Below are 26962 nucleotides of genomic sequence, written 5' to 3'. Positions count from 1 at the left end.
TTTAAATACGCAATTACATTGTTGTTCTTTTAAAAATTATGTAAAAATAGCATAACATGAATTGAAAATATTTCGACGTGCATGAATATTAGAAGCGTTTGTGTACAGTGGTGTAAAAAAGTGCTAAACGAAGTGCGTCTGAGAGCCGCTACGTGATCCCGCATATGCATGCACAGGGATCATATCAATACCATTCTTTAAAAACAGCGGTAAAATAAATTGTATGCAGTATGTGGAGTTGAAAATATAGCTAAAATTATTTTGTAGTTTTTCACCAGACCAGTACTGGAATAAATTTAAACGCTATAATAAATATTAAAAAAATCCAAAAGCTAATTTTGCTGTTCGTATAAATTATTTGTTATTTACAGGTTCGTATATATGTAGTTAATTTTTATACCAGGTAATTAATTTTTTATTATCTAGCAATCCAAGTACCCAATTTGGTACAATATTGTAATACAAATAACATATATCCTAAGCAATTAGTTGTAGATTTTCATTACTCTGCTGAATTAATGAACATTGAGATAAATGATAACAAAGATAGCAGTCGGTTCCAGAACAAATACTCCTTTTGTACAAAAACATTTTCACTTCCACTGAAACGCTCTTTACATTTTCACCCCAGCACTATTTTATTCCTATTTTCCTTTTAGGACACCTTTAAAATTTTGGGACTATTATGAAAATGCACTTCGCTTTATATATATTTAACGTACATTCAAATGTAGTGGAGTTTAAAACAATTTGTGGTATTTCTATTCGTAGTATATTATATGTGTAATATTTTTATCTTGTCTTTTTACTTTTAACATATCGAACATTTTGGCAAACGTTAAATTTATGTTCAAGACGCCAGGATTAAACCCGAAACAGTTTTTGAGCTTTGTATATCTTGGAATACATACAATTGAAAATATAAAGAAAATTTTAAGGTCTGTCGGTCCAAATTTCGATCAATGATTTTTGCTCAAATACACAGTCTTACTTGCCTTATTGTCTCCAATCCAATGGAGCGTTATTCAGACAAGACCGGACAGAGATGAGGTGCAGGACCAACCAGGGTGATCACTACCAACTTCCTACGTTCGAAAACTAAAACTTACTAATTTCTTGAAAAGCCAATTTTTGTCTTAAATTTAGCACAGAATGGACCTCGTAATTAGAACCCATACATTATTTATTAGTCAAGTTTTAAACCGTAATCATAATTGTTAATCAAGTTTTAAATCGTAATCATTTGTCGTTCGTTTTCAGTTATTAGATATTTGCTTTTAATTATACGCTATATATAGTAAATGTAACCGAAGAATGCTTAAAAACTGATTACAAAAATATCGTACATTTGTCTCTTTGTTATGTATATATATATTATTTTTATAATAACTAAAAATAAAATTTAAATACTGAACGCAATCCCGTGAATGTCTCTTGAAATTATTACTTAAATATTAAAGTTTGTTATAAAACGCTGACTCTTTTAAATCGGCTTTAAGTTGTGTTTTGTTTTTCTAGATTTAGAGTAAATGTTTTTAGTCTTTTATTAAAGTGATAAGTATGTATTTTTATTTTATTAAGAGGATATACTTTACTTTTATGTAATATAGTTTAAATTCGAATAGTCACATTAAAGTACTTTTGAATGGTCATGTTGTAGTATTGAATTAAATGTAATAAATAAATAAATAAAGCTACCACCGGTTCGAAAAGTAGATTCTACCGAAAAGATCCGGTAAGATACTTAGGAGTTACTCGTTTCCACGATTTTAATTTAAAGTTCCAATCAAGTACAATTAAATTTATGTATATCCTTCCTGAGGATTAGCAAATACTAAGACCACAATTTTTATCATTAATTTAATAGTACGTCGTATTCATTAACGTACTTTTGACAAGAGACTTAAATTAATGAATAGCCCGAAATAACAATAACTGTGGTATCTCTCTCAAGTATTGACTTTGGGAAGTCGGAAACTACGTGTGTGTACTTTGTTAAATTTGTGAATAATTTATATCGCTTTCCATGGATATGTAAAAAAGTATAAACAAGAATCATATTCAGATCTCAGTCCATTCCGCATCTCCACTGTAATTCATTGCATTGAAGAAAAACAAATTGGATTAAGATCCACCTGTTTTATTTTCAGCGTTGTCTGATTTCTTTATGGAGTTAATAAACTATACTCTCATCCATCTTTGTATACAAATTTTAACAGTTAAATTATAGACACTTTAAATTGATGCAAATTGTTCTTTAATCGGATAAATTCCTTACTTTACATTTATAATATTTCCAATTTAAAACAATAATACATTTAATTTTAAATAAGGCTAATCTATTATTTATTTCGACAATATGACTCACAATTGTCACGAAACATTTTGAGTTCAATATCGTTTCCACCGCCCCGAGCACCTGAATCGCCCCCCTTTAAAATTAATCATCCGTTAAATCTCTGAGCTCCGTTGTGATTAATAGTTTTCTCGCGACAATTACCTTAAAAGCGTCTCAATAAAAATGATTAGTTATCATATTAAACTTTGTGATTAATAGATCTACGTTTTTTTTTTATCTCCTAAAATGACAAGTCGTTTACTTTATTCGAATATAAGATACGAGGTACATAAATTCAATTAATATTGATTCACTAATTAAGATCTAATTAAAATATGAAATGTATTCTGTTGGTTATGATGTCCTCCCGTCCGATTTACTATATTCACGAGACTAACCAAGTCCACCGAACAGATCACAGTGCACAAGTATGTGCGCCAACACACTCAACCCAAGTGCGCTGTCTATACTTTCTCTATCACGCTCCGACGGGACGGCATTCCGACACGACAGGAATCAGCTCAGGTTCAGGATTAACGGCTTTAAGTGCATTGCGAGGCAAGGGAGATTAAACACAGGCAACTTCCAGACTTCGAGACTCGTCTCTACAGAAGACCTAATTACTTTTAATTTGGCTTGAACCCAATATTTTAACGAAAATATTCAAGAAATTCAATAATTATCAATCATTCCTTTTATTAGCTAGTTAATAAAAGAAAAATGCAATTTTGAAACCAAATCTGTGTATAATTCTATATTAAATCAATAGCAGCAAATATTTTAAAAGAAAATATTCCGAGATTATCGCTAGAAAAATATGGTAACGTTAAAACCGAGCTGGCTATTGAATTCCGACTGGCACTTACTCTTACAGACTTCATTATGTAAATCTCACTATAAAATCGGATTTTAGGTTCCAAAGTGAGAATGAAATTTTATACCATTGACACAGATTTTTCTTTTAAAGAAGACCTATAAAATATTTAATATAAAATAAACTCAATAAACTCGAGAGCCTTTTCACACATGTAGGTAGACTTTATTGAAATAGTAATTAAAAAGAAAACCATTATTTAAAGCATACATTACTCTTCGTGGTAGGACTTTGTATAATGAAGTAAATACCACCCACTCATCAGATACCGCCAAACAGCAATATTTAGGGTCATTGTGTTCTGTTTTAAAGATTGACCGATTCAGTAATAACAGGCCACTAGTATCTCCCTTGTGCTTGTAGTTACACTGGCTCACTCGACTCTCCAACCGGAACCCAATAATACTAAGTATGTTGCGGAGTAGACAGTACCTACTCAGGCAGACTCACCAAAAACGTAATTTTATAAATAATAATAAATAAATAAATAAACATTGGACAACATCACATACGTTACTCTGATCCCAATGTAAGTAGCTAAAGCACTTGTGTTATGGAAATCAGAAGTAACGACGGTACCACAAACACCCAGACCCAAGACAACATAGAAAACTTTTTCTAGATCGACTCGGCTGGGAATCGAACCCCGGACCTCGGAGTGGCGTACCCATGAAAACCGGTGTACACACTACTCGACCACGGAGGTCGACAATTTTAAAATACTTGATGTGGTTTGATTATCCCAGCAGTGGGATATTTACAAGTCGTTACATTCAATTCCATTTAATGGACACTCGCATGTCGAAATTAATTCAACCGACTTAATAACATAAGCCTATAAAGTAACTAGCACTATCCTAACTAGTAATAGATGCTTGACTTGCAATCTGCTTAGATCGCTTTGTTGCCGTACAATAATCCTATTATAACTTTAGTGACCGCCCGTACATTGCAACGAGAGACCTCTTGCATTAAATAAAAGCTACTTAAAACTATAGCTCTTTGACGACTTGATACATTGATGAAGATTATGATTAAGTCATTTAAATTTACTATTAATTGAGATAAAAAAATAATAATTATCTCTTGAAGAGTTATGAGTCGAAATAAATGTAAGACATTTACCAACACTTTAAAAATAAATTTGCCAGTAAATGGCATAATTTTATAACCATTTCTTCATTAATAATAATCAACCGTTATTAATTCATTCCAACCGCGACTCGTACAGTTTTTATTGTTTAATTCCCTTGCTTCACAATCAGACAAATCGTTTACTATAAATTATAATGAGGATTAAAAAACTTACGTTTTCCGTTTGTCAATAAAATAATTCGTACCTTCAAAATCATTCCATCATCATAATTTTCTATCCACAAAGGCCCAAATAATGTGGAATACTCAAATCCAATTGGCACTACACGACAAAGCGTAATCGGCAATCGTATTCCATACACCCTTTGAAATCGTTTATGACCCCGAGTGGTCGGTAAATCGAAAACCGCTTGCAACCACCCACCCACTCACGTGTAAATTAGTGACGTGAGCGAGATAAATGCTATTAAAACTCATATGCTAGAAAGTGAAGAGTATATTGTAAAGTTTAACTTGACGTGAAGTGTCAGCATTCAAACGTTATTTAACAGAACCATTAAATCTTGTCACAACCAATAATACGTACCCATAGCTTAAAAACGTATTTCACTCAAATTATAAATTGGTCAAATAGAATAATGTGCAAACTTTTACAGGTTATAAGGCCGTCGACTAGATGTGTTTATTTATAGATTCACTGATATAATATAATACAGTACTGGCATTTTTAACAACAATATATACAGTCACTCAAACACATACCCACGCTCCATATCAGTGTAGTATACTGAATATAAAATTGATTGTCTTTCGTAAAATCTGTATCTTGTCTTTAAACGAAATTGTGATTAATTTGTTCTAATGGTGTAAAAGAAAAAGTAATATTGTCATTTGTATTTTAAAAACATTACTTAAAATCTTTTTGAAGAATAAACGTGAAACCAAAGAAAATGTTACGTGTAACGAAAAGTAAACAAAATCGTTAAAATTAGGTATATGCGTTTAATATGTTTCCTAAATATATTGAGTTCTTAAATTAAAACCGACATCTAATAAGAAAAGGGAAAATACCTTTTAAATTTTCAAATTAATAAGTCGACTGTATCCAGTAATGGCTTTTTTCTGCTTCTTTCCGTATTATTTTTCTTTCTGGATCCCGAGAGAATATTTTTGTATTACATTATATTTTCTTTATTAAATAATTAATGTCGGTAATGCATACTTTTTCTTGTACAGTGTAGCTAATGCCTAATTTATATAAAATGTAAATCATTGTCTAGCAATTAAAAGCCTGCTTTACTTTGTAACGTTTGTGTAATTAACATATTGCATATTAAATGTATACGGTAAGGGGATTGGTCATTATACAGTTTTAGTGTCCACCGGTGTAAACGTAATCTCGTCTTTAGTTTAATAATAAATTTGTCATCTCATATTGACTGATGGACTAGGATCTCTTCTCCGTTTGGGGAAAAGGCTGCGAACTATTTCCACCACGGTAATCGTTGTAATCTTGTAAAAACAGCAATAAATTACGGTGCGCTTTTAATATATCAGGGTAAATCGTTGAAGATCTAGCAAGTAAAAAGTGTTTTTTTTTAAACGTGTTAAATATTACCAGGAGAATTGTGCTGAGACAGTGTACGAGCTAACAGAGAATCGCCTGTTAGTTATGAGATACATAATATACCTACTATAATAATAAAGACTATATTTCCTTAACATACATAGAAAAGTAATAACATAAGAATATATTTATTTGGAGTTATTCTGTTAAGACCCCTGGCGGGTATAGGCCTCCTCCAATACTTTCCAAGTTTTTCTTATCTGCGCTGTCTTTGTCTTCTCAAGCAATTTTTTTAATTCCATGTACACGTCGATCTTTAAGGCGTCCTCTGGCTTTCTTGCTACTAGGACCTGACCTATTAGTGACCATATATCTACCCACAACGTAATTTCTTTAAATATCAATCTCTTACAATGTTTCGGAATTATGTATGTATATAATAACAATAAAAGTGATACAATACATTTTAAAATAACAGATAAACTGTATTAAACATCTACAAAATATTCGTTTCGAAATTACATAAAAAATACGCATTATAGTTCCTTACTAAATCAATAAAATATGTGCTAAAATAGTAATCTACTATTTACCAGTCAATAGCTTAATTCAGTAGTTAAATATAAAAATATAAAAGAGAAGAACTTGTTGAATCGATAAGTGTATAAATATTATCTTTTTTTTTTCAATTATATAATTCAAATTCGTTTTTTTTAAATCTGTTTATTTTTTATTCGTATTTTTAAAAAAAATATTTACAATTTGACGTTGAAAACATTTTCCTTTGGTACTGAATTGATTTTACTAGTGTTTTTATTTTATTTCAACAACTCGTACTCATACGTACTCTTGTTTGTTGTGTTTTTAAGGTGATCCAGTGGAATTACAGAAATACGGTATAAAATGTAAGTTTAACCCAAGTCTGATCGTGCAAGGAATATTTATTTGTAATCTGAGTCAATTCCTATGAGCGCTAGTGAATTTGAATCTTTTGAATGATTTTGAATCTTTATTAAAAATAAATTTTTAAAAAGTTAAAACATTTTAGTATACTCTTCTCAGAATTAACGTCTCGCTTGATCCAATTTGAATCACAATTCGCCCTGTAATATGTTACACGGTCCTCGGATACAGGGGATGTTTTAGGGTTATATAAACTAAATCCCTTCGGCGGAAACACAAATAATGGTACAAGTTTAATAAAATATTCCACTTCGAAAACATTTGATTTAACTTCATTATTTGTTTTATCCGCATCGTTAAATTCTTTGCCAATTCCTCTGAAACATTACAGCGATCCGCAAATATATTTTACAAGGAATAAATCATTCATAACAACCTCCCAATAGCGTCGTGCAATCCCTAAGGAGGCGCCTCCTTGCGCCTCCCGTGGCCATTTGCATTCGTCATTAGACGGTGTGCCGTTTGACAGGAAATTTAATATTGCCACTACGGAGAGGCGAGGGACGCAAATTTGCAAAAACGAGACGATGATAATCAATATTACGTTGCAAATTATCGGATCAGGGTACAAGCTCTCTCTCCGAACGGTTATTTTGTCGTTTTGCATTTGGAAGTTTTTGTATAGTTAAAGTCTGGTTTGAGAACGTTCTGGAATAGATAGCTAATTAAGTTTAAATATACGTGGACGTTTATACATTAAAATAGTTTTCAAGAGCTACGAGAAAAAGGTTAAAATATTGGTCAGCAAAAATAAATAATATATTTTCATTATAGTTAGCACATTTTATGTAATTTAATTTTGCATTTTAAAACAGTATTCATTAATATGCCCGGAATGTCGTATAACATTAATATCTAACTATTATTATTACATACATTTTAAAAAGTGTAGAATATACTTTACTAAAAATTCAACCTTAAAATCGTTCTCAATATTACAACCTTTATATTACAACTTCTTCGCTTATAACTCACACCAAAGAGTTTCGTTCAAACGGGACGTCCCGGGCAGACGGGCACACAATGGGAGAGCACACGACATGCTCTATTGTTAGACGAAAAACTAAGTCTGCGGCCGGGATATTGGTTTCAGCTTTCTAAACTTTAATCTCTAGTACGATGTGAACAGGAATTGATCGATGAAATAAATATTCAAAATTGCTCGTATTGTTTATCATTACATCGTATAAAACAAAGTCGCTTCTCGCTGTCTGTCTGCCTGTCTGTAAATAAACACAATTTTGCGCTTACATTGCAAACGCTGGCTAAACCATACCAAATAGATCAAAATAATGTACTACAGTATTTTACACCTTAAAAAAATACACAATAGTATATGTCTATGTCTTAAGAAATAGCCTAATCTACATTCCGAACCGGCGGCAGCTTCACATAATATAGTTTGTAAAATGACGATTCAAAAGTGCTTGTAAAACCCTACTTGAATGAAGTATATTTTGATTTTTGACTATGATACATATTAAAAAAAAAGGAACTTAAATTATTTTAATACAATTAATCTTTTTACAGATGTTGTTTATAATGTACGACTTTGAATACATAATATATTTTGGGGTACCAAGGTGATACAAATACATAGCAGCAATCGGCATAATCAAACAAGTTGTCTGTACAAATTAAATAATATCTTTATTGTAAATGTAAACGCATTTTTTTGTTCATAATTGTATTCTGTTATGATTTCCCGCTATCCTCAATATCTGGATAACGCCTAGATATCGCTTAGTCCGCCTTTTGTAACACGCAATTGTTTTAGGTCAATGACGTTTAATTATAAACAAAAAATGTTTGGCTATCTCAGGACAGTAATAAAAAACAAACTATATCTAAGAGCTTCTTCCGAAATTCACGTATAAACGAGACTTCACGATCAGACATACATATAATGGGACCGTACACGATGTCATCTATTGTAAGGCTTAAACTGAATCCACGGCCGGAATATTGGTTCTTGGACCTGTACTAAAATCTCTGATGCGACGTGACTGAACATGACATGCGATTGTATTACTATCTAAAGGTATTTTAAAGCTGTTTCTATGGTAAATTTTAGTCATTTGAAATTAACTTGCTCAAAATTGAGCATATATTACCTGAAACGTACAGGTGATACGTTTATATACCTGTGAAATTAACGGTAGTTAATAGATTTATCTGTAGGTTTGATGTGAATTATTTTATATTACGCGTAATTGTAGACGCGTTTCTTATTGAAAAGCTCTTGATTGAAGGAAGCGCGTTGTGAATTCTGATGTGTTTGAGGGGTGAAATTGCGTTAAGGCGTTACTTCCTGCCGTGAGGGATTCTCATTGTTCTTCAACATTAGATAAATATACCCCCGTGGTTACGGTTGAACACTGAAAATTAACTAACAATTGTTGATGAATTACTTTGTGTTACTTTGGAGTAATCTTTTTTTGTATGGTCTTACTTAGCTGAATTAAATTTTATATAGGTACGCGTTTAGTGTTTATCGTTCCCTGGTCATATATATCGAAATAGATTTACCTAACATTTATATAAATCAAAATGTAATTAAATTATCTGTAAAAAGGGAACAGGCTTGGGGTATACCCATAATATAATGATGTTACCTCATTTTCCAAAATTGAAATATTCTATATTCTCTAATATTCGACTAAATATTTCATACGTCCCGACGCACATAAAAACTCATTGCATTGTATCCTTTATTCCCTTATCGTTTCCATACATCTCAAATGAGACTGCGCGGTGTTAATAATTAATGTTCTATCCATCGCTGGGCGTGTTCCGCAATCACTCGGCAGATTGCTTTGGGACTTAGCGTTGAATGTTCTGATTGCCTTACTAATGAAATAGGCGCGTTAGCTACTTGGATTTTCTTGTATTTGATTCAATCTATAGGAATGCATGTTTATAAAAACCATGAGTGTTATAATGGAATATATTCTTAGAAAATTAATTTAGTTGGCGGGAATTAGGCTATTATGATATCCAGATACAATAACGTCTTAACCACGGCACGAATTAAAATTAAACTCGGCGTGTCTTATAGCCTAGATCAATATACAAAGTACTGTACACTCAGGCAGATGACGGTTTTCCCTGGAGATAGTCAAAAATGAGATACATTCATAACATATTCATCGATAACACGACTAAATTTGATTTCACAAACTTGTATCGACTCTATTCCAATTTAGAACACAAAAATACTAAGTATTTCTATTTGGCGGTAGAATATATAACCTACCACTTGTGCGGGCTTGCACAAAGCTCTACCCAGTATATATTATTTGTAAATATATGTTGTGTATAAATAATTATTTCTGAATAGTAATTGATGTGTCATTCTTGCATGAAGATTTTCTCTCCGCATAAGCACGCTCTTTTATTAACGAGGAACGAATAGTTTGCGCGAGAGACACTTCCACACATTTTACAGGGGTAAAATGTGTGGAAGTGTCTCTCGCGCATTTTACCCCTGAAGGGGGGTAAAATGTGTGGAAGTAACCTAACCTAACCTAACCTAACTTCTAAAATAAGAGAATGATAAAACTAAAAAAAATATATGACGTGTAATGTACATCTCATGTCATGTCTCATCATGCAAACTTCCACCCAAAATTGGTTTGAATGAGATCTAGTAAGTAGTTTTTTTTAATACGTCATAAATCGTAAACCGCAATTTACCTTTCATTCAAAAGTTACAACGAACTTCAAGAACTTTTATATTATGTACTGCTACGGAAACCTTCGTGGGCGAGTGCGACTCGCACTTGGCCGCTTTTATTTTATATGTAGCGTCATCAATTATTTATTGTAGGACGTAAAAAGTTTCTGTGGGTTAGTTACATCCGCTGTTATAAGTTCCACAAAATGCTGTACCCAACTTGAAATTCCATATACATTAAGAAGAAAAGCGATAAAGAGAGACAGAGCGATAAAAAATAATTCCACCGACGAATCAAAATGTTAACAAAATTTAATTAGTATAATATGCCTGATTCGAATAAAATCTAGGGTCGGATTAAACAAAGTCATTGACTTAATACCGAAGTTCGGAAAATCGCTAGAGCTGTTGGTCCTGAACCTAATCTATTTTCGGTTCCGTTGTATTGCCTTCCCATCGAAACGAGGGAGTAAGCGAATATGGAGAACAACTTTGACTGGACCTTTACCTTCTGTGCACTATATATATACAGTTGGCTACTTTCCGCTAAGAACGGTTGCCATGACCATAGGAGGACATCGTATCATGTTAAGTATAAAATATCAATTTATCAGTCAAGAAAGTCTTCAATATCTGACTAATTTTATAAAAATCCTTAACGAATTAGATGTTGTAGCTCGAGCAGTTCTTTTGAGAGCTCGGCATTGTATCCCTTGTTTAGTATAAAGCTGGTGGATGACTGGACATTTTTTAAACGTTTCACCTCCGCCTTTATACGGCGTGATTTATTAGAGGCATTCTGCAAACCTCGTGGAAAACCTTTTAAGTTCTTGCTACTGTCGGATATTTTGCTTAATATTTTATTTGATTCATTTATAAAATGCTACAGAAAAACACTTTTGTTGAAGTTTATTATATTAACGTATATGTAACAAAGTATATGTAAAAGCATTCTATACGATATATTGAATGATAGTGAAATTACTATCAGCAATAGGAATAATGGACTTAAGATTATAATATTATAGTCTTTTGATTGTAGTTAAAGTAGGCATCGTATTCTAAACTAATATTATGAATATTAAAGTAACTCTCTCTGTTATTCTGTTACTCTGTCGAATTTAAAGAAATCTGGCTACATGTTTATGCCTGACGAGCAACGCTTAAACGCGAGCTAAGACTCTGTCTGACTGCTTGTAGCTCATATTATATTATAGAAGATAAAAAACGTAACTCCTTACTTTACTAAGTATATTTTAATGAAATTATATTAGGTAAAATTCTAATTTCAAAGGGTTTGTAAGAGCAATACTTGAACAAGGTATATTTTGATGTTACCGGTCGTTGAGCGTCGCTTAGGTAAATGCCGCCCACTCTTTTTTAGTCTACCGCTATACCTGAATACTTTTCCTGATTTAGAATGAGAGTGAGCCAGGGTAGTTACAGCCGGAATGTTTAACATTCAATGGTTATGATATGAGCAAAGATTTGCCTACTCCTTGTAGTAATCAATGTTGTAATGATCGGTGATGACCATTTAATACAATAGACCAAAAATATTTTCTCTTAACGAATCCATATGAAAGATATGGTTATACGTAAATTTAATATAAACCACGAAACTCATTTTTATTTTAAAAATATACTCGTGTACACGGGAATTAAATTACTTCGAAAAAAAGGCGCGATTCATGTTTGTGGCAAAAAACGACCTCAATTTTCCACCTCGCCTTACAGACTTCAACATAGCCCTATCGTTTGGTAAATAAAGCAAACGGGCCATTTCGAGTAGACAAACCCTTTTGATACTAGGTTTGAAATTTGTCTTCAATTGACGTTCAAGATAATTTTAGGTATAGTTCTTAATTGTTTCGGACCGTTTAAAACTGATGGGATTGTGCTAAATGCCTTGGTTACTACAATTGTATTTTGTGATTATTACAGACACTATATTTATTCAATGCAATACAATATTATATACAACTTTCCATTTGAACACGCATACATCTGTACAAATATTATAAGTGCGAAAGTAGCCCTGTCTGTCATTCTTGCACCATCAGACCACTGAACAGAATTTGATGAAATTTGGTATCAAGTAAACTTGAACTCCAAGGAAGAACATAGGTTACTTTTTATGCATAACACATTACGACGAAACCCTAAAACGCGAGAGAAACCGACGGCGACGACTTGTAGTAAATATTTTAATTTTATTTGTAGTATTTTAAGTGCCCTTCTATGACTGTCTTAGACCTTTAATCAAGACAGGGCTTACACGACGTCAGGACGTGAATGAACTATTCTTTTTTAATTTGTACACTCAACTTACTTAACTTACAAATAATTTCTTAGTCCTCTATTATTATTAATATGCGACGGTTTGTCCGTCGTTATTCTCTCACTGATATTATAAATATAAAAAAAAGAGTTGTTTTTGTTTTATTTTATTTCTCTCCCGCCACGGGCGCTTATCGTGGAATTGAATGTATACATTTGTTTACCAAATATATACTATCAAATTGATTGTACATTATAACCAATATTGGTTTTATATAAATTTATTTTAAAGGCCTTACATAAGTAGGAATTAATTAACATGTTTTCTGTGATTTCAAAATGCCTTCTTAATATTAATGTGGCTAGTTAATATGGGTTGTAACATAAGCCAAAAAATCCTTTATTTTTTTCTGACTTGAGTTTGCTCGAAGTAATCTTAAAAACGGGTAAAATAAAAAATGCAGAAAATTAGTAACTATTTATAATTACTACTATCTCCAAACAAGAATAATTTAAAAATGTCCCCCAGGATAGGATAAAAAGCGATGTTGTGCTTTGGTCAATATTGATAATATTTAAGATTTTTTTACCATTCAATTGTGATCATTCAAAGGCAAGATATATTATTTGGATGTTTTTATAATACCGTGTTTTAATAAGAATCGTGTCTAAATTATTCGAGCATATCCTATGTATAATATTGATCAAAAACGAAACGTCAACGGTACGTGATTTTTTTATTACAGCTCTATATACATATATATAACACCAAAGTGATTTTCGGGCTGTGGCGCGATGGGTCTGTCTCGATGCCAGACATCAATCATGCAGACAGCGTGACTCCATTTGTCTCGGGTTTCGAGTGTGACTCGTGCGAATAAATAAACAGCTGTTAAACCTGTATTATATGTTCGTTTGATAAAATATATCGAGACGAATGTTATGTCATTAAATGGTGACTGGTATATTTATACTAATATATGTGAAGTTGTTTTAGTAATAAAGAAACAGGTGCTTAAATATACATAGCACTTATACCAGAAGATGTAGGTAGTTTTGGAGAAGGTATATAATATTATTATATTAGCAGCTGTGCTTCGCAATTTCAAATGAAAAGCTTGAACTTCTTGTTTTTATAATCTTTATTTTTAAGTGACCCTTTTTTATCTTTAAATTTGAAATGTTAGATTATTTTTTTACGGCTATCGTGGTTAGCAATACCTGTGTGAAAAAAGTTATTATATTTTTAAAAAATACTTGAAAATACTGAATACGATCTCCCATGAACTTTAAGTTCAGAATAAAAATAAGTAAAATATCAAAACTGTAATCATAAAATAAGATTTTAAAAATTTAGTTTCGCAACGTATCCTTAGCTTTTCTCGTAACAATGTCTTAACGTCTAAACATGAAAAGGATTTTGACAGAAAATATTGTTGTAAACTTATTTTCCAACGCTATGACTAACTTGTTTGTATATTTTTTTATAGATCTCATATTATTTAAAAGATTTAAAAAAGGATTGAGTTGAAGAAGGCTTGTCGAAGAGTCTTTTAGACTAAGTGGTTTGTTAAAAATTCTTAACTACTACGTTTTAACAGAGCCGAGATGGCCCAGTGGTTAGAACACGTGCATCTTAACCGATGATTTCGAGTTCAAGCCCAGGCAGGCACCACTGAATTTTCATGTGCTTAATTTGTGTTTATAATTCATCTCGTGGTCGGCGGTGAAGGAAAACATCGTGAGAAAACCTGCATGTGTCTAATTTCAACGAAATTCTGCCACATGTATATTCCACCAACCCGCATAGGAGCAGCGTGGTAGAATATGCGAACCTACTCCTCAAAGGGAGAGGAGGCCCAGCAGTGGGAAATTTACAGGCTGCTAATGTAAAAAAAAAAGTTTTAACAAAATTTACGTAAATGTATTCACTCCAAACGATGTAACAATATCTTAAACATCCAATACCAACTGACGAGCATTGTTCAGAATTCTCGCTTTCACAAAGCCCACTTCAACCTCAAGACTTCCTAGAGCTCGTCAGTGTTCCGCAGTTTCGGAATCAGTGTATAGTAGAAATTAGCGCTCTAGTTCAATAAGTAGGATCCAACTGGATTACTGGAATGTTCACTTAAACAATATTGCTCGTAGTATTTGTCTTGTCATACTGTATTTTTAAGAGGTAAGTTTTATTTGTGTTTTATCTGCTATTTGAAGTTAACTTCTTTGGGCGCGGTACTGATTATAATTTCAAGGTCGAAAGTTTGAGTGACTAAATGTGGCATTCAATTGAAACATCTGACGCAAAAAAGGTATCTGAAGTTTCGCGCCTTTTAAAATTTTAGTCGTGAAAAAACTAATTCGATTTTACTATGGACTTTCATCTTATATTTTTAAGTATTACGATTATATATTTTATATTTTTTAGATATACGTATATGTTTATTAATTTAACGTAGGAAAAAAATAATTGTCAAAGTTCTTCGAGCTTTCGCATCATAAAATTAACAAAGATTTCTATAAACATCGGTGATTTATCAAATTGTAACATTTTGAATCTTTTACATCGTAAAATATAACAAGTGCGTGTGACTGAGCGTCAAATAAAATAAGGTCTTCAGTCTATAATAGGCACTATAGGTAGTATAAAAGGCACTAATACGCACACAGGTGAACGTTGCGTCAGTGTGCGGTTTAGTGCCACGTACACCCTTTTATGTGCAGCTATTAGAGATAAGGCGGGCCTGCATGAAAATGACTCAAATCTTCGTCAAGGGTTCCCTTTACGAGCTTAACAGGGAACAAAGGGCGGAGTCGCGTTTTATGTTTTTTAGGGAGGGCAGTTGAAATGTCGGCAACTATCACGTGGGAGTAATTTTCTGTTTTACTTTATTATGTCTATGAATATTTTTACGTTTAAAATGTTACCAGACATAAATAATTTACGTTTTTGTGAATATATTTAAATTGGGTATTTTTTTCAATGGTATCATTAAGAATGAATAAAACTCAACAGATTTTTTAATGTAAATTATTCATGAAAAACGAAACCGACCAAATTAGCAATAAGTACTATAATACGCGCAATATAATTTGGCACGGCTAAAATTAGGCTCGCCGTGACGTTCAAATGTAATACAGTAAAAAAACGCTAGTAAACTTAAATTACTAAACGCAAACGCAGCGGCAGCCTCGCGTGACAAACTTCAAACGAGCTCTTAGATCGCAAAATAAGTAAAATTACGGTCATATCAAGTAAATGGTTTTACATACATAAACTTTTATAATATTATTGTAGTTGATGAATGTCATAACTCGGATGTAACCTCGATCAAATTTTCTTAAGTTATTTTACCCGAAGTTTTGAAAGAGCCAGGTCACCAGCTGACTGTAAAATAGCCGCGCCGCGTGCTTCGATATGTTTCTTCGTCTGCCTCCATTAAATGTTTTTTGTATTGTTTTGTATCTCCGAAGCCACGAGTGTTATTTTTGTGTTAATGATCTCAGAATCCGTTAAAAGCTAAATATTTTATTATTTAATTCAGAGTGAATATGTAAAATTTTCTTTAACTTTAACAAAATAGAATTCAGTAATATTTATAGCAATTGAACTGCTTTGTATATTTATTGATGGGGATATTTTGTCCCCAAAATACCAATAAAAGGTAGCAACAGAGATAAAATAAATATATTCCTTATGAGACGCCGACAACAGCCGGTGTTCGACTATTTTATTATTTCATTTCTACAACCAAACGAAATAAGATACGAATGACTGCTGCTATGTTTACAATTTTGATTCGATTTTATTGTAACAATGTCTTGAAAGTATGGTGTTTTAAATCACTTAGTATGAAAAAAATAAATTTACTTACAAAATTATTGTGGATCAAATTTTTACAACGATATTAAATCACAATCGCACAACCACTCTCTGGAACCAGCTTTCGCCGACGGTTTTTCCGAACCGATACGACTTGGGAACCTTCAAGAAAAGAGCGTACTCTTTCCTGAAAGGTCGGGGACGCACCTGCAAGCCCCTCGATGTTGCTGATGTCCATGGGCGGTGGTAGTCACTTTCCATCAGATGAGCCTCCTGCTCGTTTGCCACCTCTTTTTTTTCAAAAAAAAACCTCGTTTTTCAAAAAAAAATAAATTCAATAGGGTAGATCAGGGTAACCGACATCAGATATCATAACGCCGATCAATAATTGTACAGCATCGGTAAAAGCGTTCTGATCGAATAGTATTCATATTTTTTATTGAACTTAAGAATGTTACTGTATTATGTAATGGAAACTGACAAAGTTCTATTTGAATTCGTCAACTACAATTGTGATGCGTTTACATATAAAAATATTAAAACAGCTTCATTTTTAATTCATTAAATGAATCTTTAGGCAAAAATGTTAAATGCTAATGTAAAATGTAACGTTTACCTCATTTATTATATATGTTAACTATTTGGAAATATGTTTGAGACACGGACATTTAGCTAACCTTCGAATTGCCTTCATCCATAAAATGATCGCACAATTAATTAAACCGTATCTTGTTTATCGTGTAAATATATATTGTCCACTTCAAACAATACAACCCAAATCCTACCGGACCTGAGCGATGTTTGCAAATGAATAAAAATGTTTACGTCGGCGAGCGAGACGGATGAAAAAGATACCCTTTATTGCGATGAGATTATACCGTGTTTGCGGAAACTTATTTGGAAGTCAAAGAAACCTTTAACGTAGCTATATGGATATCGAAGGCTTAGATTTCTGATGCAATTTACTTAAGATTAATTTATATAAATAAAAATGGTGCGTAGTATTAAGTTGTATTCAAATAAATAATTAAATGTAATAATGTTCTTATTAATAATTAAATAAAAGTAATGACTATGATAAATTAAATTTCTTCTTTTCACTACCACTACACAAATTTAAGCATTCACAATTTAAAATTTAATAAAATAAACATTGTAAAATCATATAAGGTGTGAAGTTGTCTATTTCGAGTGACTTGATATTTCATTTACGGTTTAGCGATTCAATACATTATGTAGTTTTCATATGAACCTGTGCGCGCCCACAGCGCTATGTATGTTACAAACTCTCTCATATTTTTTTCATAACGAGTCAATATAAGTTTTACTTCAAATATCAATATATAATAAATATAAAAGTTTTTCGTAGACAATTTGATTTTAAAACTAAGTACACCATAGAATATATTATACCTGCGTACAAAACACACTTCCGTACACATTTAAACCCTAAATATAATTTTAATACTATAAAAAAAAACTCATAAATACAATCAATATAAAACTGTTATTTTTTACAACTGGTTTCCTACACATACCCCCCTTTCGATTAATCGAATGCAGATGCTAAGACACCGAGAAAATACACAGAAATAAAAACAAATCGATAATTCCCAAATAATTTTAACTCGGCTAAAAATCTTCCAAATCAAATGTGATGGAAAAATACTTAACGTTAACATTGATTTTTTAAATAAAAATATCCTTTATTTAATTAGGATATTACAGTAATTTATCGAACGTAAATTTTACCAATAAAGGTCTATGGGTTTATGTAGATTCCACGGAAATTATACAGCGAGATACACAATACATTTTTATTTGTTTAAATATTTCTATCTCTTTTATATCGATAATACCTATTACCAGATTATTAGGTATTACCTTATTATGAATCTTATTATATTAAACTTATGTTTTTTTTTTTATAAAAATCGGTACGGTTTAATCTTTTAATGCGTAATTAGTCGGTTGCGGTGTTTGTTTTGGTTAATTAAAAACATTTCGGGTCGCAAATGGTCTGTAAAGACGGCAAAAGTAATGGAAACGGCATGTTGCCGACAAAAATCATAACACTAATATTATAAAGGGGTAAGTTTTGTTTGTGTCCCGCACGCAAGAACTTATAGATTTTCAAGACACTTTTTAATTATTTGATAATTTGGTTATTAGTACCAGACCGGGCTTATGGTATACTTATAATATATTATATTTTAAGTGAAGTAAAGGCTATTATATCTGCGTAGAAATAAATAAATTTTACAATTCTAGTGAAAAGATCAATGTTAAAACTATAACCGAGTGGCCGAGTGATAAAACGCTTGCATCTTAACCGTTCACACCCAGCCAAACACCACTGAATTTCTTCGTGCCTATTTTACGTTTATAATTCACCTCGTGCTCGGCGGTAAAACCCCCAACCAGCATGGAGAAGCGTGGTAGAATTAGCTCCAAACCTCAAAGGTAGAACAGGCCTTAGCCCAGCAGCGAGATATTTATACTGTTAGTTTTACTTTTTATATACTTAGCGTAACTTAGCTATAGATTTTTTCAGCTAGATTTTTCTTTAATATGTATATGCTCCAGAAAACTAGCTTAACAAATTGGCTGCGACATATATCTATATGAAACAGTTTCTTTATATAAACGTTGGTGCTTGCATAGTTTAAGATATAAGACATATTTGAATAATTAATATAATAGACGCGTGGGTTGAGAGAGCAGGAGCGGATAAATCATAGATTACTTAACAAATACTTATTTTATTATAATATTAATGCTTATAACTTATTATTAAAACATAAATCATAGATTTAAACCGTCATGTTACCCGTTTTAAAAACGCTGCCACTAATTAATTAATTTAAATAAATACATATAAAATCTTTTTTGTTGTTTTTTTTTCCAAAACAACATATTAAAACTATTTTGAAGAAATTATACGACCATTAATAAAGTGTGGTCACATTGGACCACATTCAAACACATCAGAAAAACGGCGTAAAGATACGTATAGGGTACGCTGGATAGTTATTAACCCTTCCAAGTCCAGCATCCGTCATATGAGACCACTGAGACCGACAGTTACATTAGTGGACGTTGTACTGTGAAAGGGTAAAATATTATGTCCATAAAAGTATTTAAAAGAAATTGAAGGATCGAAAAAGGGTTAACGAACGGGTCTGTATCATCCGTGACCTTATTTAATGCCTATATAATAATTGTGGTAAATGATATCAGATGGTCCAGTCATTAGAACACGTGTTTCTCAATCGAGGTAACGGGCCAAGACAACTCTTAACTTGTGATATAATTAATTTCAGGTTCTTCGATAAAATAATTCACTCCAAGCAGCGTGGTGGAATTGGCTCCAAAGCTTCAACCTAAAGGCTCCTCATAAGGAGAGGACCCCATGGCCCGCAATGGCACATTTACGGACTATTAATTCTTATCAGAGAGACTACCACGCAGGCAAAACTGTATGAACATCAATTCCATAGCTTTATTGTTACTCTTTTTGTTTCAGGTAAATATCAATATTGGAGTTTCGATAGTGGATGGATGAAATTAAAGCTTGGAGTTTCGCAGTGAGTTTTTTACGGTATTACGGTTTTATTAAACGAACCCAGAAATTCTGTAGGCATACCTGTGTAGGCAGGCTATCGTGATTTATTTGTAAAATAGCATATTTGAAATATCTTTATTTTAATATATTTCTTTATAACACACCTGTATTTTATAGTAGACTTTTCGCTGTGCCTAACACAAGATTAAACAAAATATATAAGACCTTGAAAATTATTCCAAATGTAAACAAAATGAAGTTTGAAATGAAAATGAAATGCATAAAAGTCATACTAAATTACACATACATAAATTGATATATTTTTTAAGTTTTAACAAGTTTTAGTACTAAATATATTGGAAACTGAATATGTTGGTCGTGATTTTACTTTTTTAAGGTTAAATGTAAACTCGTGCTTTCCCTACTTCGCACCATCCTTGTATCATCTTAATCCAGCGTCTGTATGCTCGAAGACTTGACTGTTATAAATTATTTGAATAAATAAGAAGTTATAAGCTCTTCTAAGGACATGATCTGCCCTGACACGTCAAAGCATATACAGGTATATCAAATAGATACTATCAAATAGATACTACCTATACTTACCTTGAACATTGTGATAAAATATACTAGCATTTAAGAATAAACTCATTGTAATCATCCAAATTTAAATCGCACATTATGGACGACGACGTTCGTAAAAAGTAAAAGTAATTTCTATAGGATATCCCACAATTACATTTTAAAAGTATAATAAATACACAGTTAAGTAATTAAGTATATCAAGAAAGGCAATCTCGACAATTTAATTTAATAACATTATAATGTACCAAGCTAACATAAGACAAAGTTTCTTGTATCAGAAACCAAGCACAGATGCTTAGTAAACCTAAGAATTAGGTTAAGTGCCGATTAACGAGTTCCATGATACAATGAAAAGAAAACAGAACTTACTAAATACAGTTGGCAAAGTGAACAGGTAGATGGATTTATTTCATTCTGACCTCTATGCCGACGACATAAGAACTAGTCCTAGATAAGTATTGTCCTGTCTTAGCTGCGATTGATGTAGGCAATTTAAAGGCTATGCGAGTTCTTATTGCGAATAAACACTTACGAGGCTAGCTTTCTTTGAGCAAGGATCAGAAGAAATTGTCTACTAAATAATTGAATAATCTTTTAATGGACGTGCTGAGATTATTTGCTTGGATTATAATATTTTATGAAATTTGTTTGAGTTACGAGAGAATTTTGTCAACATAACAAATTTCATCTAAATCAGTTCAAGGGTTTAAGCATGAAGAGGTAATTTCACATTTATAATATTAGTTGGGGTCATTCATATAAATATGCTAAGAAATAAAGTATAAGCAAGCAAAGCTTTCGCCAATAAAAGCGACGGTAACTAAAAGGTAATTAAAAAGAACCATAATAAACTGCTTGTAAAGGATAACTACCCACCACGTACTAACCATTACACTCTTGATGATTAGTAAATAAATTTTACTGTCTTGGTATCGAATATACACTATTAAAGGTAAAAATAGACATCGGTCCTTTGTACCTTTTAAATTAATATAAATTGCTTTGAATTGGAGCAAGACAAAATAGGAAATGGTCCATGTTATGAAGAACTGCTTTGGTGGTCAAAACCACTCGATCTAAGATATGAAGTACCTCATGCTTGTAATTTTACCGGCTTATGTATCCTTATAATCTAACTTTTTGATGATAGAGTTTACAATTTATGACTGGGTGGTATCAACTCAGATTTTCCTGCATAAAGGCTTACCAGCTAGTGCAGTAATAAGTTTCATTTGTCTAAAGCTTTGTCTCTCTTTCTCTTTCTTTCTCCCTCTCTCTCTATCTCTCTATGTCTTATTACAAAATTATCTTGATATTTAAAACAATGGGCTTGGAAATGTGGATTATGTCAGAATGTACCCTTAAGAAGTTTACTAAGCCAGGTGATTTCTAAAAATTCATAATAAAATATAGTTGTTTTTTTTTAGACTCAAAACATGTTTTGGTATATTTTTTATTTCCCATTCTTAAAGAATCGATTATTTATTTTGTATTTCTCATTTTATGAACTAAACTTGTGTTCTAACAATTCACCGAAGTGCAGTGAAGTGACTCTTTACCGAAGCATGCTTCGAGTATGTATTGGGTATTCAAGGAGTTCGCATTGAATCGCTTTAACAAGCTATATGCACTGCATATTATGCGAAATATTTCTTTATGAATTTACTTACATTCCCTACGCACATAATATATGCTGATAACTACGTGACGGGACAAAAAATAGCCTTTTAAACTATTTATCTTTAAGGCAGACAAGCAAATATGTCAACATATATAGTTCTGTTCTCTTACTAACTCTTTCTATCTGTCTGTCTGTGTGTTGCGATGAAACCGAATTTGATGAAATTTTATACGAAGCAAGCTTGAACTCCAAAGAAGGACATCGACTACTTTTTTATGCTTAAGCCGCGGGCGATAGCTGTTTTTAAATATCTTCATTACATTGTATTCAAAAAATTAGTCGACATTAATTCCAAACTCCAATAAATATTTGATATGTAGTTATCTCCCTCGACGAGCATATAACATTGGTGGTTGTAAATATAATATAATTAAATACGTATAATACTATGCAATAGTAATGATATTCAGTAACCATTGGCATTCTAACATATTGATTAACGTGTAATTATTTCGAGCCATTTGAAGGCTATTCGGCAACGTTATAGTCACATTACTCGCCATGGATTAGGTATTAATAATTTAACATCCCACGTAATATGCATACACGAAAATGATTCCTATTACAAGCTATAAAGGGTTGAAATCGCGTGAACATATTAAAATGAGCGCGTGAAACATATTAGACGCGCTTTGAATAATTAAAATGATTTGGGCGTTATTTGTAGGTGTCGGATGATGCACAAACTGGCGCTTCTGAATATAGAAATAAACGCATGTTTGTCTGTTTGGTTTGTGATTACGGTTTAAATGTTTATTGAGAAATGTATCTTGATATTTAACGCGTAGGCTTTATTTATGAAGATAACTAACTTGTGGTTACTTAATGATTAATTATTGAAGAGTTTAGTAATATCGTTATTTTATATCTATCAATATTTTATGATAGGGTTAAGGTAACAATTTAATTACACCAAAATAAGCTATGAATTTCATCATAAATAATAACATTTCCAAGCAAAGATATACTAATCATTGTTTAGGTATATGTATATACAAAAATCGAAGCACCTTTCCTCGGCTCGACTACTCCAACATGAGTATTATAAGTGGCGACATCTATCTGGACTTAAATAAATAAAGCGACCCTCACCGCGGGACGCAACACCTAAATGCAATTTTACGCCTCTCTTCCCGCTATCAAAATTCACAGCGTGTTTTCCTCATTGAAAAGCTTATATCGGAAACACACGACCACATTTTGCATGGATACCCGTCAATATGTCTTGATTTATTGCCATGTTTTCAGCGATCTTGCTACATTATTGATTACACGTATACATACGAAAGGCACTCAAATTCAATTGTCTGTGTTGCGAAGTCGATGATCTAAAACTCGTTTGATTATTATTGTTTAATTTCGGTTTTAGATAAAAAAATCTGTTCGAAAATCGAATTCGTGATGGAAAAATATCTTGGCCATAGGTAAATATTTTTTGCGAAGATGAATATCCAATGTCATAGTCAAAAATATATTCAATAGAACCGTTACACTTGCTTATTGAGTGTCAAAAATCTACTACTGATTTGGAAATGAAAACTCGCAACAGGGAAGATCCGGTGAAAAAAATTGACATAGTGCAACTTACATAGATGCGAAATGAGTAATTATTGATTTTTACGTAATTTAATGTGCAACCATTTACATAAATTGCTACCAAATTATTTCTAGTATTATCTTTAGAACTGGAAATCTTGTTAATAGATAATTTAAACTACAAAAACGTCCTTAAATAAAGTTTATTTTTTATATTATATTATTTTATATATTTACACAGAAATAGGTAAACTTTTCTTTGTTACATGAGTTTTTGAAAAAGCGATTGTTGGAACTGTAAAAAAAGCAACAGTTGCGTTCCAATTATTCGTCTATGTATTGTCATAGAAACAAAAGATGTCTGTATTCCATTGTCCGTCACTCTGTACGGGACGTCTTGTCCCGGCGGAAAACTTAAACGTTTTAGTGTAAAGTTGGAAGGAAAATAAAAATCTAAAAATATAAGCGTTAACATAAAAATGCTTTATATAACCATAAAAGCTTAATACACATTCGAAATCTAAACTCCGACGGTAAAACATCTTTCCAAGATATATTTCCATTGCTGACAATAGATATTGTTGTTGGCACACCATTGTCAGTTAGGATTCTGCCTGAGACGCCTGTATCAGCGAACAGGATTAAGGTGTTACGGTTTAAGTGATAAACAAATTTCTGTCAATGCTAACCGTAAAGCTGTGAAGAGAATAAATACATCATAAATAATGTAAATAACAATCTTTCACGTACTATGTAACATATCGAAAACAAATATTGGCTATACTGAACGATTTTAAGGTTCTCGGCGGTAAAAAGTCATAAATACCCGCTATCCTCTGTCATTTGCACCAAGCCCCAAAGCTTAAATCTGTTCATTCAAGGTTTGTATGGATTTTCCCTTTGGTAGATAAGAGATAAGATACGCCGGACTCCACACAATGTTCGCTTACACTCGAGTACTTTCAGCCAACTAATTATGATCTATTCTCCAAATTGTTTACCCTGTGACTGACAAAACAAAGACTAAAATTTTGAGAATAATTAAACAGTAATGAAGAATTTTAGAACAATGAGTGGTTCATAAAAAGAGGATTGAATGACTTTGGAATGTAGGTTAAGCCCATTGTTCCATGGAGATCCTTGCAATGTTTTGATGTAATACTCCAAAATGATCGTTGGTGTCCCTGGGATTGAATTTTTTTTAATTTATTCTTAGAATAGGCATATATTTGGTTTACTTTATTTAATTTGTCTTTGTTGTATTATAGTTGTATATTAGATACTGAATGGCATACGCTGCTTTTCAGAATCGACACACTCAAAACAGAAAACAAAAATGTATAGAATATTGGGTCCGGTAACGTATTGAAGAATTGCAAACAGACGCAATCACAATAATATTCAAACCAGTTCAGTGAAATCGAGTAATAACGCAAAGTTATTGCAAGAAAACGCTTATTCTCAAATAGTTAATATTAGAAAATACTTCGAGATATCTTCTTTATCTTCGAAATAGGACCAGAAGTACCTTTTGCTTATCAGAGACAGCCAGAAACCGTGAACAATATTTTATTAAGGGACAGCGCTATAATTCAAATTGGATCATCACGGGGAAAATTGCCTTAATTTAAGGAAAATACACACTATAAAATAGGAATGTTGTACAAAACGGTTTTTGTCGTGGGAAAATATATGCGAAATTGGAAAACAGGGGTGGTATTATGAGGTTCGCAATTTATGAGACCAATTCGCGGATTGCACCTGCTACTTGCAAGGGAACTCTTGATGTGATTATACGGTACAATGGAAGATTGTTCCGAATCGAATTTTTCCACTTGCGAATGAAATTAGGTCACACGTTTTGAAATATATTGGATACTTTATTGGCCACATTCCGCTTGTGTTATTGATTTCTGTTTTGAATATAGATTTTTTTTATATAGAGTTGTTTCGAGTGGCCGGAAATTTAGAGCCTTCGATTATTTATTTTAAAAAAATGAAATCGATCGAATGTTCTATGTTCGAATATGCTTTATGTTCGAAAAGAAAATCGTTGTTTCAAATAATTATAATACAAAAGTAAAAAATAATTTTATATACAAAAGTATTTCGTTAAAATGTAGAGGTAATAAGCAAGAATCTGTATGCAAAGCTGAATCATACAATTCGAAGAAATATTGAAAAAGTTGCCAAGAAATTAAAATGGTTGAAGCATGTCTTCTGGTTTTAAATACTTTTATCGAGTATTTTTTAATATTACTTAATTAAAATCAATGATCGTTCAAATGTACTTTCCTATGTTTATTAATATTTAAACCTTGTTCCCATGAACCTTTGAAGTACCTAACCACAAGTTAAAGGGTTTGATTAATTATTGAATTTAAAATTAAAAGTAAACACTACTCAGATCTCTGCATTCGTTCGTTTTATTCTTCAAACTTTCTCATTGTTATTCTTAAAATTTTAATCTTCGCAAATATTAAATGAAAATAATATTAAAATTTCCCGTGAACCCCAAGAACAATACGCTGAGAAATCGCCCAAACGGAATAAGTAACGAGAAACGTCGTCCTCGCAATATTTTTATTTTCAACAATTTAATAAGCATTTCCGTTTTTTATTCAACATCTACCATCTAGTTGAATATTTGAAATTTTTAAATAATTGACTTTTATCTTCGTCGCTCGGATCAAAATATTATTTATGTAAGGTATCTTAAAAGCACTTTTCAATAATTCTACAACATTTAATTAAATAGTCGATTGTAACTACCTACACTTTACCGGCAAATAATAACAGACGTGTAAATTAAATATTGTTTATCCTTATATAGAAAATAGGTCCAAACTGGTGTATATTAACGATTATTTATGAGAGTGACGTAGTATCTAAACTACCACTTTTTAATTTATCTTTTTGTATATAGTTGACTTTTTTCTGAGCAAGTATATTATTTTATTTTATGTGTTGGTTTTATAT

The 26962-nt window shown here is 31.9% G+C and overlaps 1 protein-coding gene and 1 long non-coding RNA gene across 2 annotated transcripts in view; one reads left to right on the top strand and one right to left on the bottom strand.

The window, feature by feature from the left end:
• LOC113395714 (centaurin-gamma-1A) overlaps positions 1-26962 on the top strand; it is a 231151-nt gene that overhangs the window by 50360 nt on the left and 153829 nt on the right. The gene's annotated exons all lie outside the window — the stretch shown is intronic.
• LOC135193355 (uncharacterized) overlaps positions 3678-26962 on the bottom strand; it is an 85342-nt gene continuing 62057 nt past the window's right edge. The window contains exon 2 of the long non-coding RNA XR_010309175.1: positions 3678-3830. This is a non-coding gene — a long non-coding RNA (uncharacterized LOC135193355). The remainder of the gene's footprint in view (positions 3831-26962) is intronic.

The sequence above is a fragment of the Vanessa tameamea genome, chromosome 7 (genome assembly GCF_037043105.1).
Source record: "Vanessa tameamea isolate UH-Manoa-2023 chromosome 7, ilVanTame1 primary haplotype, whole genome shotgun sequence".
Classification (NCBI taxonomy): Eukaryota; Metazoa; Arthropoda; class Insecta; order Lepidoptera; family Nymphalidae; genus Vanessa; species Vanessa tameamea.
This window is presented reverse-complemented; position numbering and strand designations above follow the sequence as displayed.